This window comes from Saimiri boliviensis, chromosome 2, assembly GCF_048565385.1.
Source record: "Saimiri boliviensis isolate mSaiBol1 chromosome 2, mSaiBol1.pri, whole genome shotgun sequence".
NCBI classification, from domain to species: Eukaryota; Metazoa; Chordata; class Mammalia; order Primates; family Cebidae; genus Saimiri; species Saimiri boliviensis.
The window spans coordinates 45,856,362-45,874,401 of record NC_133450.1 but is presented as its reverse complement, the minus strand read 5'-3'; the positions used below and the strand labels follow the sequence as shown (position 1 = coordinate 45,874,401).

Here is an 18,040-nt window from a genome sequence, read left to right as displayed (position 1 = left end):
GTAGAGTGGGATTTTGCATGTGGGAGAGGCCTTCTAACTGGTTTTTGAGTAAACTTGTCAATCTTTGATTGCCTTACTATGTATTGGTAATAATACATGGGAGTTTTCCAGGCTGGGTGGGCCATAATGGCTTTTCCAGTTTTCACTGAATTTGAAAATGTGGTCATCTGCTTTGGGTCTGAGTCTCGCACAAGCAATTCTCAACCCCGACTCTGGATCTTGGGCAAGATTGTTAAGCTTTCCGGGCCTCCACTTCCTTGTCTATAACAGGAAAGGGTTAAACTGTGTGACCATCTGGAAACCAACCCCAGGTGCTGAGAAGGCAGAGGTCCCTCCCAGGTGGCCCACCCTTTCCTCTTCCCCTCAGGCAGCAGGCTGCCCTTCTGCAATCAGTTTATTTCTGGAAGCCACTGCAGATACTCAGCCTAGTTTGATTTTCCCTGTGTAAAGATATGGGTAGAGTCACAGAGAGGTTTTCTCCAGGCTCTGAAGGCCTCCAGGATCACTCTGGATGACAAATAGAATGTAATCAGTTGGTCAGTGTGCCTAAATCCTCTTGCCATGGTGGTGATGTTTGTAGTTCAATTTTGTTTTTATACAATATAGGATTTAGTGATTTGGTGAGAGACAGAGTTGTTTCTTTTGTAACCATGATATCGATGTAGTATTTAGCCCCCATTTGAGTGTGGTTCTCTGTTGAGCACCATCCTCAGTGCATTAAATGGAAAGAAACTTCCCTCTTGAAGCTTCCAGTCTGAATCAACAAGGTGGTTCTTGTATGAAAGGTAGACAGACATCCAGGCTAGTACAAGAAGGCCAAAAAGTTAATCTTTCCTTCCCATGAAGTTGCCATTGTGAACAAACACCAGGAGACAGGTGAACAAAGAACTAACAATGGGAGTAACACTCCTGTTCCAAATTCAGAGCTGTTAGTGGTTCAGGATTAGGTCTAGGAGTGCCGAGGTCCTTTGCTGGCATCATCAGCTTACTCCTTTCCCCAGTGGATGTGAATAGAGAGAGGCAGGAAGGAGAGATTCTTTAATAGACAGTTGCTGAACAGGAATTTTACATTTACTCTTCTTTTCTACATCCCAATTTTGTAGATGAAGAACCTGAGGCTCACCTTGCTTATGTGATTTGAGCAGGTTCATGCATCTTGTAAGTAGTAGAGATAGAGTCAAAACCAGGTCTTCTTGCTCTCTGTTATATAAATCACTTACACTGAATTACAAACTGAGCCTGATCTATGGTGAATAGTACTAATGTTCCGCTTTTGCCATGGGCACCAGAGGAGATACCTTTCTTTGTTGACACTAATCTCAAAGGCTAAATTATATCACCCAAACTCATTTCCATTAATAATATATCAAAGATGTGTCATGCATTAATTTATCCAAAGTGATCTTGATTCTATTTACATTTTGGTGCCACCTTTTAATGTTACCGTTTTCATAAATTAAGTATGCAATATATAAAGCCAGTCTTCATTTATTGATATGTTGATTTTCAACCAAAATTTCTTAGTCTGATATTCCAGCAATACTAGAACATTAACAGTTGATAATAGCTCCATGTGCTACCTCTCCAAGAAACAAATTTGCATTTTAACCTGCACCTTCAATGGCTGAACTTCAAAGGGTCACTGATGAATGCCACTGCAGGTTGGTGGGAATATAATTCTTTTTATGGATAATATTTGTGTGTGTGTGCATGTGCGTGTGCGTGTGTGTGTGTGTGTGTGTGTGTGTGTATGTGAAATCCTACCACATAAGTCACTACCCTGTGGGTAAGGCCAGTCTTGACCTAAAATGAGGAATTCTGTAAAATTTCAAATGCAAATCACATTCTGTTTTTGATGTTAGAGAAAACCACAAATTGGAGGAGCAGAGCTGTGCCTTTGGCCACTTCCTGGCACTGCAGAGGAACATCTTGCCTCTGGTCTCCAGTGGGTGATGTTCCTCTTCTGCCACAGGCCCCGGCAATGTTGATGTGATTGCCATCAGAGCTCAGAAGTACAGAGCAGAATCATCTCCTGGAGGAGAATTCCCTTCGGTGTAAGAAGTTCTTACAGAATTAATCCTCAAAGACTATGGGTGGACTCTGCTGGGTTTTTCCCTGGGGGTACCAGAAGAGATGCAGAGCCCGCAAATACAGGAAGGTGCTCTTTTCAGTGGCAGTAGTTCTCCTGGACCCTGTGGCTGAGTATACTCCCACCTCTGCAGTAAGATCACAGCTGATCTGGAGAGGCAAGAGCTCTCACCAAGCAACTGAAAGAGAAAGTGTCCTGTCTGGATTGTGAGGGGAATGGGGACACATGACTGGAAATGAAGTGGCAGGTCATAAACTATCATAAACTCAGAAGGAGAGGATTTCATTTTTGAGACACTCATCACAACTAGAGAGACTACAGCTGAGAAAAATGCAATCTTTAGGGGAACTTGGATTCTTGAGGTATTTGAGCTTCTTCGGAGGAAATAGAAACTCGAAAGAGATCTTTGTTCCATGATTCTTTGGTAGCCTCTGACCACCAGCCGCCATTACTCCAGATTCTCTTTGAGGATCCTGCATCAGGAGAATGAGTTGACTGGACACCTCTGGGAACTGTGGGCAGCTCCAGGCTGAACTAGAGAAGGGGCATGTCAAAGGCCACTTATTTGTGGCCTGGCCCTTTGAAGGCCAGATGTAAGAACCAGTTTCTCACAGGTCCCATGTGAAATGCTTTTCATATTTATTTCCGTCTGAGACTCACTTAGGCTAGGCAAATATCCCATGGGTCTCTGTCTCTCCAGTGCTTTCTTGTTTCTGTGAAATAAGCTCTTTGGAATGAATAAAGAGAGTGGTATCACTTCGGCTTGAACACTAATGAACATTTTCACTTTGTCATAGTGTAAATATTAAAGTTATAAGAGACAGCCCAGGGACCAACTAATTTTTTTTAAAGACCCAAAGTGCTTGCATAGTTTCTAAAATTCTACACTGAGGAACTATATCCTCATTCAGCACTGAGACTCCTTGGTTCTCTGAAACCAAAGTCTCCAGGTGGCTCCAGGAGCCAACCAGGATGGAGCTCCTTATAGCTCCATGCAGTGTCAGAACTGGGAAACTTAGAAATCTTTCAGTCCACCCATCATTTTATGGGTGGTAGACTGAGATCCAGAGACTACTCAACTCTCCTAATTAACTATGAAGGGTTATGATTAAAATGCAAATCTGAGGCCCTCCAATTCGGTCCTCTTCTCACTCTACTTCTGGGGCTTTCCCAGCAAGTGATTCCTTGATTGGTAGAGCAGAAAATAACTTCAGTTTTTAGGATGACTTTATTCCCCTAAAGAGCATCTTTGCCACATCTTCTCCTTGTCCATCTCTAGGGGCTCTACAGTGTTTACCTACTGGTAGATTTGTACCAGATGTGCTGGTACAAATTATAGAAATATTTGCAATTATTCCATTTTATTCTGAATTTGTTGATACAGCGTTTCTTCTGTTTTATTGGCCATTTTTAAGGAAGAAGGAACCCAAGATTAATTGCTATAGCTATATGTCATGCTTGCCTTTGAACTCAACTCATTGTAATCCTTGTGACCTATTATAGTAGACATGCTTGGTGTAACAGGTATTCAGGATTACTGGATCCACTTGAGTTTTTTTGAGGACAGTGGCCAAATATAATTTACAATTCTGTGGTTGAGTTAGGCTGCTCCTTCTTTTCCCCAGTGTTAGGCATTTTCTTTCACTAGGTCCTCTGGAAGGATTTAGAAACAAGGCATTATTGTACTTTTGAATAAAAATGGTTTGTCAAACAGATTACGTTTGTAGTTTGTGTTGTTGAACAAAAATAATCAAGAACTCTACTTGAAGTCTGAAACAAATTCGGAAAAAAATTAAAGGTACTTTTATTTTACATAGTAGGGAGTAGATTTTAGGAACGCCTTACTCCTGGGGTAGAGCACATGAATATGTGTTCTAGAGAGATTTAGACAAATTTACTTACATTAAGCAAATGACTTTAAGGGAAACTAGGAATGTTTTCAGGGCACATAACCTTGTAGTTAAAAGATACTCTTATTAGATCATTTTTTCTAATTATAAAAATGTGTTCTCATTGAAGAAGAAATTGTGGTTTACATCTAATTATAAAAAGAAAAGGAAGAAGAAACTAATCTATGACCTCACTACCCAGAGACAATAATGATATCATTTTGGTATATTTCCTTTTAGTCTTTGGTCTTAAGTATATTTTCTTATATTGTTGAGGCCATATTATATATTCAATTTTCTGTTAACTTTATTCCATTTATATTAGAGTAAGATTTTTTCCTTGTGTAATTTAGAACTCTTCAAAATCTGATTTTTGATGGTGGTGTAGTATTCTACTGGGTAGATGTTGCTTAATTTGCTTAACTATTTCTCTAATGTTGGATAGTTAGGTTATTTCAAGTTATGTGAAAGTATGAAAAGTATTTAATGAACATTTTACTTATATAGAATCTGCTCAGAAGACCCTTTTAACGATAGATTTCCAACTACTGAGTCAAGAGGATGACCATTTTAAAAGCTCCTGATACCAAATACCAAATAATCTACTGTTATACTGTATCAGTTTACAATCAGAGCAGTAATAAACGTAATTTTTTTTGAAACAGTGTCTTGCACCGTCACTGGGGCTAGAGTGCAGTGGCATGATCTTGGCTCACTGCAACCTCCACCTCAGGGACTGAAGTGATTCTCCTGCCTCAGCTTCATGAGTAGCTGGGATTGCAGGCACACACCACCACTCCTGGATAATTTTTTGTGTTTGTAGTAAAGATGGAGTTTCACTACGTTGGCCAGACTGGTCTCAAACTCCTGACCTTATGATCTGCCTGCCTTGGCCTCCCAAAGTGCTGGGATTATAGGCATGAGCCACCATGCCTGGCCAATACACTTTCAATATATTAAGCATATTAACATTTGACTGTTATACAGCTCACCTACATTTTTAATTTACTTTTTTCTTTTACTAATTTGGTATTGATTTTTATTTTATTTTATTTTTCTCTTTTTAAATTGCATTTTAGGTTTTGGTGTACATGTGAAGAACATGCAAGATTGTTGCATAGGTACACACATGGCAGTGTGATGTGCTGCCTTCCTCCCCATCACCCATATCTGGCATTTCTCCCCATGCTATCTCTCCCCAACTCCTCACTCCCCACTGTCCCTCCCCTATTTCTCCGCAACAGACCCCAGTGTGTGATGCTTCCCTCCCTGTGTCCATGTGTTCTCATTGTTCAGCACTCACCTATGAGTGAGAACATGTGGTGTTTGATTTTCTGTTCTTGTGTCAGTTTGCTGAGAATGATGGTTTCCAGGTTCATCCATGTCCCTACAAAGAACAAGAACTCATCGTTTTTGATGGCTGTATAATATTCCATGGTGTATATGTGCCACATTTTCCCCGACCAGTCTATCATTGATGGGCATTTGGGCTGGTTCCAGGTCTTTGTTATTGTAAACAGTGCTGCAACGAACATTCGTGTGCATGTGTCCTTATAGTAGAACAATTTATAATCCTTTGGATATATACCCAGTAATGGGATTGCTGGGTCAAATGGAATTTCTATGTCTAGGTCCTTGATAAATTGCCACACTGTCTTCCACAATGGTTGAACTAATTGACACTCCCACCAACAGTGTAAAAATATTCCTATTTCTCCACATCCTCTCCAGCATCTGTTGTCTCCAGATTTTTTAATGATTTCCATTCTAACTGGCATGAGATTGTATCTCAATGTAGTTTTGATTTGCATTTCTCTAATGACCAGTGATGATGAGCATTTTTTCATATGCTTGTTGGCCTCATGTATGTCTTCTTTTGTAAAGTGTCTGTTCATGTCCTTTGCCTGCTTTTGAATGGGGTTTTTCTTGTAAATCTGTTTTAGTTCTTGGTAGATTCTGGATATCAGCCCTTTGTCTGATGGGTAGATTGCAAAAATTTTTTCCCATTCTGTTGGTTGCTGATACACTCTAATGACTCTTTCTTTTGCTGTGCAGAAGCTGTGGAGTTTGATTAGTTCCCATTTGTCTAGTTTGGCTTTTGTCGCCAATGGTTTTGGTGTTCTGGTCATGAAGTCCTTGCCTATGCCTATGTCTTGAAAGGTTTTGCCTAGGTTTTCTTCTAGGGTTTTTATGGTGTTAGGTCTTATGTTTAAGTCTTTAATCCATCTGGAGTTAATTTTAGTGTAAGGTGTCAGGAAGGGGTCCAGTTTCTGCTTTCTGCACATGGCTATCCAGTTTTCCCAACACCATTTATTAGACAGGGACTCCTTTCCCTATTGCTTCTTTTTGTCAGGTTTGTCAAAAATTGGATGGTTGTAGATGTGTGGCATTGCTTCCGAGGTCTCTGTTCTGTTCCATTGGTCTATATCTCTGTTTTGGTACCAGTACCATGCTGTTTTGATTACGGTAGCCTTGCAGTACAGTTTGAAGTCTGGTAGTGTGATGCCTCCTGCTTTGTTCTTTTTGCTTAAAATTGACTTGGTATATGGGCTCTCTTTTGGTTCCGTATGAAGTTTAAGGTGGTTTTTTTCCAGTTCTGTGAAGAAGGTCATTGGTAGCTTGGTGGGGATAGCATTGAATCTGTAAGTCACTTTGGGCAGTATGGCCATTTTCACAATACTGATTCTTCCTACCCATGAACATGGAATGTTTCTCCATCTGTTGTGTCCTCTCTTATTTTGTTGAGTAGTGGTTTGTAGTTCTCCTTGAAGAGGTCCTTTACATCCTTTGTTAGTTGTATTCCAGGTATTTTATTCTCTTTGTAGCAATTATGAATGGCAGTTCATTCTTGATTTGGCTCTCTTTAAGTCTGTTATTGGTGTATAGGAATGCCTGTGATGTTTGCACATTGATTTTGTCTCCTGAGACTTTGCTGAAGTTGCTTATCAGTTTCAGGAGATTTTGGGCTGAGACGATGGGGTCTTCTAGATATACAATCATGTCGTCTGCAGATAGAGACAATTTGATTTCCTCCTTTCCTATTTGAATACCCTTTATTTCTTTTTCTTGCCTGATTGCTCTGGCTAGAACTTCCAATACTATGTTGAATAGGAGTGGTGAGAGAGGGCATCCTTGTCTAGTGCCAGATTTCAAAGGGAATGCTTCCAGTTTTTTCCCATTCAGTTTGATATTGGCTGTAGGTTTGTCATTAAAAGCTTTTATTCAGCCGGGCACGGTGGCTCAAGCCTGTAATCCCAGCACTTTGGGAGGCCGAGGCGGGTGGATCACGAGGTCAAGAGATCGAGACCATCCTGGTCAACGAGGTGAAACCCCGTCTCTACTAAAAATACAAAAAATTAGCTGGGCATGGTGGTGCGTGCCTGTAATCCCACTACTCAGGAGGCTGAGGCAGGAGAATTGCCTGAACCCAGGAGGGGGAGGTTGCGGTGAGCCGAGATGGTGCCATTGCACTCCAGCCTGGGTAACAAGCGAAACTCCGCCTCAAAAAAAAAAAAAAAGCTTTTATTATTTCAAGATATGTTCCATCAATACCTAGTTTATTGAGGGTTTTTCGCATAAAGGGCTGTTGAATTTTGTCAAAGGCCTTCTCTGCATCAGTTGAGATAATCATGTGGTTTTTGTCTTTGGTTCTGTTTCTGTGGTGAATTATGTTTATAGACTTGCGTATGTTGAACCAGCCTTGCATCTCCGGGATGAAGCCTACTTGATGATGGTGGATAAGCTTTTTGATGTGCTGTTGCAATCGGTTTGCCAGTATTTTATTGAAGATTTTTGCATCTATGTTCATCATGGATATTGGCCTGAAGTTTTCTTTTCTTGCTGAGTCTCTGCCAGGTTTTGGTATCAGGATGATGTTGGTCTCATAAAATGATTTGGGAAAGAGTCCCTCTTTTTGGATTGTTTGGAATAGTTTCATAAGGAATGGTACCAGCTCCTCTTTGTATGTCTGGTAGAATTCAGCTCTGAATCCATCTGGACCTGGGCTTTTTTGGGGTGGAAGGCTCTTAATTGCTGCCTCAACTTCAGACCTTGTTATTGGTCTATTTAGGGTTTTGGCTTCTTCCTGGTTTAGGCTTGGTAGGATGCAAGTGTCCAGGAATTTATCCATTTCCTCCAGGAAATTTACTAGTTTATGTGCATTGAGATGTTTGTAATAATCTCTGATGATGGTTTGTATTTCTGTGGAATCTGTGGTGATATCCCCTTTATTGTTTTTTATTGCATCTATTTGATTATTCTCTCTTTTCTTTTTTGTTAATCTGGCTAGTGGTCTATTTTGTTGATCTTTTCGAAAAACCAGCTCCTGGATTTATTGATTTTTTTGAAGGGTTTTTTGTGTCTCTATTTCCTTCAGTTCTGCTCTGATCTTAGTTATTTCTTGCCTTCTGCTAGGTTTTGAATTTTTTTGGTCTTGCTCATCTAGCACTTTCAATTTTGATGATAGGGTGTTGATTTTAGATCTCTCCTTGCTCCTCGTGTGGGCATTTATTGCTATGTATTTTCCTCTAGACACTGCTTTAAACATACTAGAGATTCTGGTATGTTGTGTCTTCATTCTTGCTGGTTTCGAAGAACATCTTTATTTCTGCCTTCATTTCATTTTTTATCCAGTCAACATACAAGAGCCAATTGTTCAGTTTCCATGAAGCTGTGCGGTTCTGACTTAGTTTCTCAATTCTGAGTTCTAACTTGATTGCACTGTGGTCTGAGAGACTGTTTGTTATGATTTCCATTCTTTTGCATTTGCTGAGGAGTGATTTACTTCCAATTATGTGGTCAATTCTAGAGTAGGTGTGATGTGGTGCTGAGAAGAATGTATATTCTGTGGATTTGGGGTGGAGAGTTCTGTAAATGTCTATTAGGTTCACTTGGTCCAGGTCTGAGTTCAAGTGCTGGATATCCTTGTTAATTTTCTGTCTTGTTGATCTAATATTGACAATGGGGTGTTAAAGTCTTCCACTCTTATTGTGTCAGAGTCTAAGTCTCTTTGTAAGTCATTAAGAACTTGCTTTATGTATCTGGGTGCTCCTGTATTGGGTGCGTATATATTTAGGATCGTTAGCTCTTCTTGTTGCAGTGATCCTTTTACCATTATGCAATGTCCTTCTTTGTCTCTTTTGATCTTTGTTGGTTTAAAGTCTATTTTATCTGAGATGAGAATTGCAACTCCTGCTTTTTTTTGCTCTCTATTTGCTTGGTAAGTTTTCCTCCAACCTTATATTTTAAGCCTTTGTGTATCCTTGCCTGTGAGATGGGTTTCCTGGATATAGCACACCGATGTCTTTTGACTTTTTATCCAATTTGCCAGTCTGTATCTTTTGATTGGGGCATTTAGCCTATTTACATCTAGGGTTAATATTGTTATGTGTGAATTTGATCCTGCCATTTTGATGCTAGCTGGCTATTTTGCCCATTAGTTGATGCAGTTTCGTCATTATGTTGATGCTCTTTACCATTTGGTATGTGTTTGGAGTGGCTGGTACTGGTTGTTCCTTTCTATGTTTAGTTCCTCTTTCAGGAGCTCTTATAAAGCAAGCCTGGTGGTGATGAAATCTCTGAGTACTTGCTTGTTCATAAAGAATTTTATTTTTCCTTCACTTATGAAGTTTAGTTTGGCTGAATATGAAATTCTGGGTTAAAAGTTCTTTGCTTTAATGATGTTGAATATTGGTCCCCAATCTCTTCTGGCTTGTAGGGTTTCTGCTGAGAGATCTGATGTGAGTCTGATGGGCTTCCCTTTGTGGGTAACCCGACCTTTCTCTCTGGCTGCCCTTAGCATGTTCTCCTTCATTTCATTCCTGGTGAATCTGATGATTATGTGCCTTGGGGTTGCTCTTCTTGAGCAATATCTTTGTGGTGTTCTCTGTATTTCCTGGACTTGAATATTGGCCTGCCTTGCTAGGTTGGGGAAGTTCTCCTGGATAATATCCTGAAGAGTATTTTCCAGCTTGGATCATTCTCTCCGTCACATTCAGGTACACCTATCAAATGTAGATTAGGTCTTTTCACATAGTCCCATATTTCTTGGAGACTTTGATCATTCCTTTTTACCCCTTTTTCTCTAATCTTGCCTTCTCATTTTATTTCATTGAGTTGATCTTCGACCTCTGATATCCTTTCTTCTGCTTGGTCAATTTGATTGCTGAAACTTGTGTATGCTTTGCGAAGTTCTCATGTTTTTCAGCTCCATCAATTCACTTACATTCCTCTCTAAGTTGTTTATTCTCATTAGCATTTCGTCAAGTCTTTTTTCAAGGTTCTTAGTTTCTTTGCATTGGGTTAGAACATGTTCTTTTAGCTCACAGAAGTTTCTTATTACCCACCTTCTGAAGCCTGATTCTGTCAATTCATCACACTCATTCTCCATCCAGCATTGTTCCCTTGCTGGTGAGGAGTTGTAATCCCTTGTAGGAGGAGAGGTGTTCTGGTTTTGGGTGTTTTCATCTTTTTTGTGCTGGTTTCTTCCCATCTTTGTGTATTTATCCACCTGTCATCTTCGTAGTTGTTGCCTTTCACATTGGGTCTCTGAGTGGATTTCCAGTTTGTTGATGATGAATTTATTTCTTTCTGTTTCTTAGTTTTCCTTCTACCAGTCAGGCCCCTCTACTGTAGGACTGCTGGAGGTTCACTCCAGGCCCTGCTTGCCTGGGGGTCACCTGCAGCAGCTGCAGAACAGTAAGGGTTGCTGCCAGTTTCTTCTTCTGCTATTTTTTTCCCCTGAAGGATACCTGCCTGATGTCAGTCTGAGCTCTCCTTTATAAGGTGACTCTTTGGATATATGAGGGTCAGGGAGCTGCTTGAGGACACAGTCTGTCCTTTATAGGAGCTCAAGTGCTGAGCTGTGAGCTCTGTTGTTCATTCAGAGGTGCTGGGCAGGTACCTTTAAGTCTGCTGCAGCAGAACTCATAAACCACCCCTACTTTATTTTCCCCAGGTGCTCTTTCTTGGAGAGTTAGGGATTTCTTTATGAGTTTCTGTCATGCTGTTGGCTTTTTTCAGGGCTGCCTTGCCCAGCGAGGAGGCGGCCTAGTCACTGTCTGCCTGCAGAGGCTTTGCTGAGCTGCTCTGAGCTCTGCCTAGCTGCCATGTGAACTTCTCTGCAGTCCTGTTTATACAGGCATAGTTAGAACTGTCTTGGCCATGGCAGCCTACCTCTGTAGTGGCAGACTCTCTCTGTAATGGCGGGCTGCCTCAGCAATGGTGGACTACCTCTGTAGTGGTGGAGTGCCTCGGTAATGGCAGACGCCCCTCCCCCACAGAGCTGGACCATCCATCCCGGGTTCAGCTGTGCTTGCTGTGAAACTCTCAATCCAGAGTGTTTCAGATTGCTGTTCCTTTGGAGGGGTGGGACCAGCTGAGGCTGATCACCTGGCTCCCTGCCTTAGAGCCTTTTTTTTTTTTTAGTTGAACTGTCAACTGTCTCCTAGGTGTTTCAGTCACCTGTTGAAAAGGCACTGGGATCTGTGTGATTTTCCTTGTGGCGACCCACTGCACCTGTACCAGCTGAAACAGCCATGCTGAGGTTCGTGTCGCCTTTTTGCCCGGGAATCTCCTGGCCTGGCTCCCTGTTTCAGCCCCCTTTTGTGTCAGTTGAATGGATGACTCTGTCTTCCCAAAGCTACAATCACCAGCTAAAACGGTGCCTGGACCTGTGTTTTTTGTACGGAAAACCGCCGCCCTGGGGTGCTGGCCAAAACAGCTGCTCTGGGGCACCAGCCAAAACAGCTGCACAGGCCAAAACAGCCGTGTTGGTGACCCGTGGGGCTCCTCCGCCTGGGCATCTCCTGGTCGGTGGGCAACAAAAATCCGTCTGGAAATGTGATGTCCACTCACCCTCCGTGCTTTCGCTGACAGCTGCAATACTGAGCTGCTCCCGATCAGCCATCTTGGATCCATCTGGTATTGATTTTTAAATTCAAACATTTTTAGATATTCAGGAATCTTTTAACTTTATGCACTCAAACTTACATATACTACATATCCCTGGAATTTTGTTTACTGCCTTTACACTTAGAAATTGATTTTTTATCCTGCGGAGGAAGAGGACAACGTTTAGGTATGAAAGGAATAGCTGGTGGAAAGACTTGGTTTGTGGCTTGCAGTTGATTGTATTGGTTGCTTTGATCGCTAGGTGTCTCCTCTGTTACCATGCTTTAGGAACCCCCTTGGTACAACGAATAGAACCATTTTTCTCAGTGTGATAAGGCTTCTCACAAGGCTGAGAAGGTGGAGAATCTGTAGACCAGTAGTGAGAGATTGCATGTTTTTCTAATTAAATTCATGCAGAAAAGGAGGAGACACAATGCCTTCTACTTCCATAAGAAAAATAATCAGAGTTCCAACTTGACTCTAGCATTATGTGTCTAAAGAAGTAATAATCCCCAGGAGGACAGTGTCAGCATTTCAGAAGAGAGAGATGTTAAAGCTGAATGCAGGTAAAATCTGATCAACAGAGAGGTAATTTTTGTCGGGAAGTTGGGATTTTCATGGTGGTTATTTAGATTTAAAGAAAAATGTACAACCCTCTCAAGCCATTTAACTTTCTATGTTCTCAGCAAGCAAATTTGTTATCCGCATTTTGGCTTTTAAAGTGTCATAATATGGGCACAGTGGCTCATGCCTGTAATCCCAGCACTTTGGGAGGCCAGGGTAGGCAGATCATGAGGTCAGGAGATCGAGACCATCCTGGCTAACTCGGTGTAACGCTGTCTTTACTGAACATTCACCTTCTTGATCATACATACAAGGACCAATTACTCAACCAAGTACTGGCATGAAGAGGTTCCTCTAGCCATCAGCAAAGCCTACTACCACCCCAAAGCCATTTGGAAAATAAGTTTTTTTGTTTGTTTGTTTTTAAGTGAAGGGAAAATAATATTAATGAATTGGGCAAAGACCAAGTAGAATTCACTAATCCTAATGAAACTAATGAATCCTAATGAATAGTCTGGAAAGAAATAGATATTAATGCCACCTTGCACACTTTTAAAAGGAGAGGTGTAATCAGGAAAACAAAATACAAAATAAAAAACCTGCTCAGATTTTTTAACAAAACAACTAATGTTGTAAGGTTTTCACCTCAAATCATCCCTTGAGCAAACACATTTCTGTGGAGGGTGGAATGTTATGGAGAGAATATACCAATGACCTGTGTACTCAAGTGTCAGAGGCAGAAGAGGCTGGACAGCAGGGATGCGTGTGTGTGCAGACTTGCATGTAGATACACACACTTCTACAAAGGGATTTGTAAAATAATATTTTGGTTAAGACTGTGGACTCTAAGCCATATATCTGAGTTGAAATTTTGATTGTAACCCTTATGGGGTTGGTGAATTTGTGCAAAGTACTCGATTCTTCTGAGGCTTGGGTTCATCATCTGGGAAAAATATTATTAGCATTGTAATGTTAATGATAAGTTTACATGATACAATGTATGACACATGTCAAAGTGCTTAGAAAAATGCCAGTCATAAATCTCCAATAAAGATGGATTTTTTTATTTGCATAGGTATATGCATGCAAGTGTGTGAGGGTACAGAAGAAAATCTAAAAAACAATTAAAGTTTAATTATGCAAGTAATATACTAATGCATCCTTATTATAAAAACAAAAGCATTGCAATTAAGCCCAAAATATCCACTGACTGTCCTCCCATTCTACAATATTATTCCCTCTTCCAGAGGTGCTAATAGCAGGGAATTCATCAATGTATTTATAGTCCTTTTGCTGTGCAATATTCAGGGTTTATACTGTGCAAGTATTTTTATCCACATAAATAGCATAATACTCTATATATTGTTCTGCAATTTGCATTTTCAATCAATAATGCATTTTGGAGATCTTTTTCTGTCAACATATATAGATTCATGTCATTTTTAATATATGGAATATAGAATTTATTTTAATATGTGATATAACTTTTTACTATATGCTTATGTTATTTCCAACTTTTTATGATCCCAAAATTGGTGCTTGTCCATGCTTTCTTTTACAATAAGAGTAATGCCATGACTGGGACATAGTAATTGGTAGGACAGAGAATACATTCCTTTCCAATATGAATATTTACTAACATATACTTTTATGTTGTGATAGAAAAGATATCTCACCTATTTTCCTTGCCACCATGATAAACTCTTTTATTAATTTCCTTGTATTATATATTTACTCAAGATAGATAATTTTGTGAATTATCTTCTAACATTGACATTTATTATTTTACAAATTTTATTTCATCATAAAATTAGTTTATGATTATTACATTGAAAATTTGGAAAATACAAAAGAGTGGAAGGAAAACAATCACTGTATTCCTAGGAGCCGAGATATTCAGTATTCAAAAAATGGACATAATTTCATAGGAAATTAAAGAAACCTATAATTTGGTAACAACAAATATTAAAGATCAGAATACTAATATGCTGTTTTGAAATTAACATGGTAATAGATTATAGCTTAAACATGCTAATATTTTACATTATTTGAATTTCTGTTGGAGGAATTTAGGAATCAAAGAACTTACGTATTTTACATTTTAGTTACAAAGTTAGTATTCCACACTTATTAACTTTTTGTCCGTTTTTGAATAGTATTCTTTTTACAGAGACAAAAAGTTATCATTACTTTTAAGACGATTCTGAGACCTGTATGGAAATTATAATAGTAACAAGAATTATTTAAAAATTGAATTTAAAAGTTATTTATGCTATTTATCATACCTGGCATAGGTGCATCTCTAGAATTTTCATGGGTCTTCATAATTTTATGGAGTTAAAAGTGTGTTTTCAATAAAATGGTAGTCTAAAACATGGAGTTGGGCAGCATAAATTATGTGAAATTTGAGTAATGTGATACAAAAATTAATAGCCCATACATTCTGAGAAAAATAGGTAATTTTGTGGTTTTCATCAAACTTAAATTAGATTTGCATGATTTCAGTTGGTAAACAAACAACTGATTGTAGATTGCTTTTACTCCTGCCACATGGTGGCGCTACTTCAGCTTTAACGGAAAGAACCAGTCATTGTTAGTATGGTATGTTCTACCCGTTGCTTTATGAGAATTTCTGTAAGAGATCTTGGTTATTTTATGCTATTATGTTTAATAATCACTTAAATAATTTCAAATTGTTTTATTTCTTCTTATATTAGCATTCATTAGGAGTTGGTACCAAAGCTCATGCCAGAAAATGTGCATTCAGATATGTAATTCTTAAGCAGATGTTAGTTATAATTCACTCCCACAGAAAAAGCCAAACAACTCCCTTGATGTGTTTTACCACTAATTTAGAAAAGAACAGTTGCTAAATATAGTAGATAATGCTAAGAAAATAAAGAGTGGCATCAGAATAGAAATGTGCTACAAAGTTGTAGGTATTTGGGCTCTGTCAACCAGTTCCCCATGGAAAGATAAGCCTTAAATTATGCAAAATTATAAGGAGTACATATCTCCCATAAAATGCAACTGACTCTCATTGGGCTTAGCTGAACAATTATAAGCAAATGCTTTCACAAGATTTTGATGACCTCCTTTGCCTTTTAAGTAATATTATTACTAAGTGAAGGCCTAATAATGCCAGGTAATTTGAATATAAAATAGTCACTGGAAATGGAATCATGACAAGTTAGATGCTGTAAGCATGGGGAACTCAATGAATGATTGGTACTAAATTCCCAATTCACATGGCTGTACTGTGTAGAGCTCATCTTTTGTATAAATCACTGAGCTACAGTTGATTAGCAATAGGTGTAGAAGTAATCAGGTAGAAAACAATGCTTCATTAAAAGTTAAAATCATTTCTTCCAGTATTGTACTATTGGTGCATAGTAAATCAATTGGCCCAGCAAGTGAATTAATTAACAGTTCAATATGAATTTGTTTCAAACAAAGGAAAAATAAGGATGAAAATTATATACAAAATGAGAAGAATCAAGTTGCTAATCAAAACCCAACACCACATATATATCTTTCATCTATTAAACTCAAAACTGGTGACAAGTGATGAACTGGATAAAGAAAATGTAGTGCATATATGCCATGAAATACTGTGCAGCCACAAACAAGAAGAAAGTCACATCCTTTGCAGCAACGTGGATGGAACTGAAAGTGCTTATCCTAAATGCATTAATGCAGGAACAGAAAAACAAATACTGCATGTTCTCACTTATAAGTGGGAGTTAAACACTAAGTACACATGGACACAAAGAAGCAAACAATAGACACCAGGGTCTAGTTGAAGGTGGAAAGTAGGAGAGTGAAGATTGAAAAACTACCTGTTGGGTGCTATACTTATTACCTGGGTGATGAAATAATCTGTATTTCGTCAAACCCCCATGTCATACACTTCACCCATTTAACAAACCTGTGCATGTACCACCTGAACCTAATATAAAAGCTGGAAAGAAAAAAAAAAAACCTGATGATTTAGTTTTAGTAAAATGTTGTTGATTATATTAAATTAAAATCATTTACTGAAGTTGTAGTGGTTTTAAAGCTTTGTGAATGTTTAATTTATATTTTTTAGTTGTTGATATAAGAGCAATAAGCACATAGAGTTTATAAACCACGTGACATTTCTACATGTTCAAATAGTATTATGTTAAAACTAATGTAGTTTACCACAGGGCCTGTGAAAATTGTCCTTTAAGGAGCTATATCTGACTCAAGTATGCTATCGGTCCTGGAAACATTGAGTTCCTTTTGCAGATAGCTTTTCTCTTTTGCTCTGGCTCTGCCCTTCTCCCAGAGTCCCTAGAAGGGACTCTGGCTGAAGTCCACATCATAGAATTTATGCTGTTATTTTTGATAATCGCTTAAAATAATTTCAGATTGTTTATTTTTTATATTGGCATCCATTAAGAGTTGGTGCCAAAAAACTCATGCTGAAAGATGTGCACCAAATAGATAAATTTTAAATACTTGTTAGCTATAATTCGGTGTTCAGGAGGCAGACACTTGAGGACCACTGTGTGCTTGCTGCACAGAGGCAGGTGGCCGAGAGTTTGAGAGGGGGAATTATGTTGAGGAAAGAGCAAAGGTAAGCCTCTTTACTGAGCTGGGTTATGAATCTTCTACTTTGTTCTCACTTTCTCTCATTGGACAAGGTCCTGTCTGAGAGACCAGCACCATTTGTATAAAACATATCAGAATGAAGTTCTCTACATTTTAGAATTCAGAGGGCCTGAGGCCTTGGCTCAGTCTTCTCTTGGTATTCACCCTCATTCAGGGAGACAGTCTAATAGAAATTGGGCCTTTTGTTCATCACCTCCTATAAAGTTCATTTTATCTCCAAAAGGACACCTCATAGATCTAGATCGATATCGTCATATTTGAGAGGAAAGTTCCCTGTGTGCCCCTATGTCCCTCTCCAGGCATCTCCCAAATTCTAGGTCAGCTGCAGCCACAAAGATCACCAGTGAACCCCTGGATCATCTGTACTTTTCTTTCTGCTCACATTTGCTGTCTTCTGAGATTTGGGATAAGGACAAGAGCTTTAGAAGTCGAACTGGATTATGCTGGTCAACTTGCTTAAGCAGACAACTGGGTTTCTCAGAATTCCCTTTCATGTATAGCCCCACATTAGCATTGGCTAAGAGATGAAATGGGAAAAGATTTGGAACACAGAAGCAGTAACGATTACCCTTAGAAGGACCCTGTGGTCAGATACAGTGATGGACAGATGCAGAGATGCTCTGTAGGTTCCATATAGTCCTTGCTTTCCTTCACTCTGCATCCAGTGAATCTTTCCGACTCTTAGCCCTGCTGAACAATAGTGACTCCAGACCCATCACCAGCTACTTGGCTGTGGACCCCGCCTAGAAGTGGTTGCCACAGAGGGGTAACCACTTTCCGTACGCTTCTCCATGACCTCCCCTTCACAGTCCCACTTTGGTGGTTGAAAGTGTTTTCCTTCCTAGATTTTCCCTCAGGCCCCAGCCTGTCTGGTCCATCTGTGCTCCTGCTTCAGGTAGACAGGTTAATCACCCTTTTTCTGATCCTCTGAATCCATCTCCCAGACCTTTCCTTCTCTAGCTTCTTCCAG

The 18,040-nt window shown here is 39.4% G+C and overlaps 1 long non-coding RNA gene and 1 gene segment (V, D, J or C); one reads left to right on the top strand and one right to left on the bottom strand.

Moving 5' to 3' along the window:
- The window catches only part of LOC120363888 (uncharacterized), a 109,943-nt gene extending 105,800 nt beyond the window's left edge, over positions 1–4,143 (top strand). Inside the window, exons 3-5 of the long non-coding RNA XR_012516192.1 lie at positions 1,104–1,158; positions 1,525–1,661; positions 1,863–4,143. This is a non-coding gene — a long non-coding RNA (uncharacterized LOC120363888). The remainder of the gene's footprint in view (positions 1–1,103; positions 1,159–1,524; positions 1,662–1,862) is intronic.
- The window catches only part of LOC101043507 (T cell receptor alpha chain MC.7.G5-like), a 277,290-nt gene that overhangs the window by 173,746 nt on the left and 85,504 nt on the right, over positions 1–18,040 (bottom strand).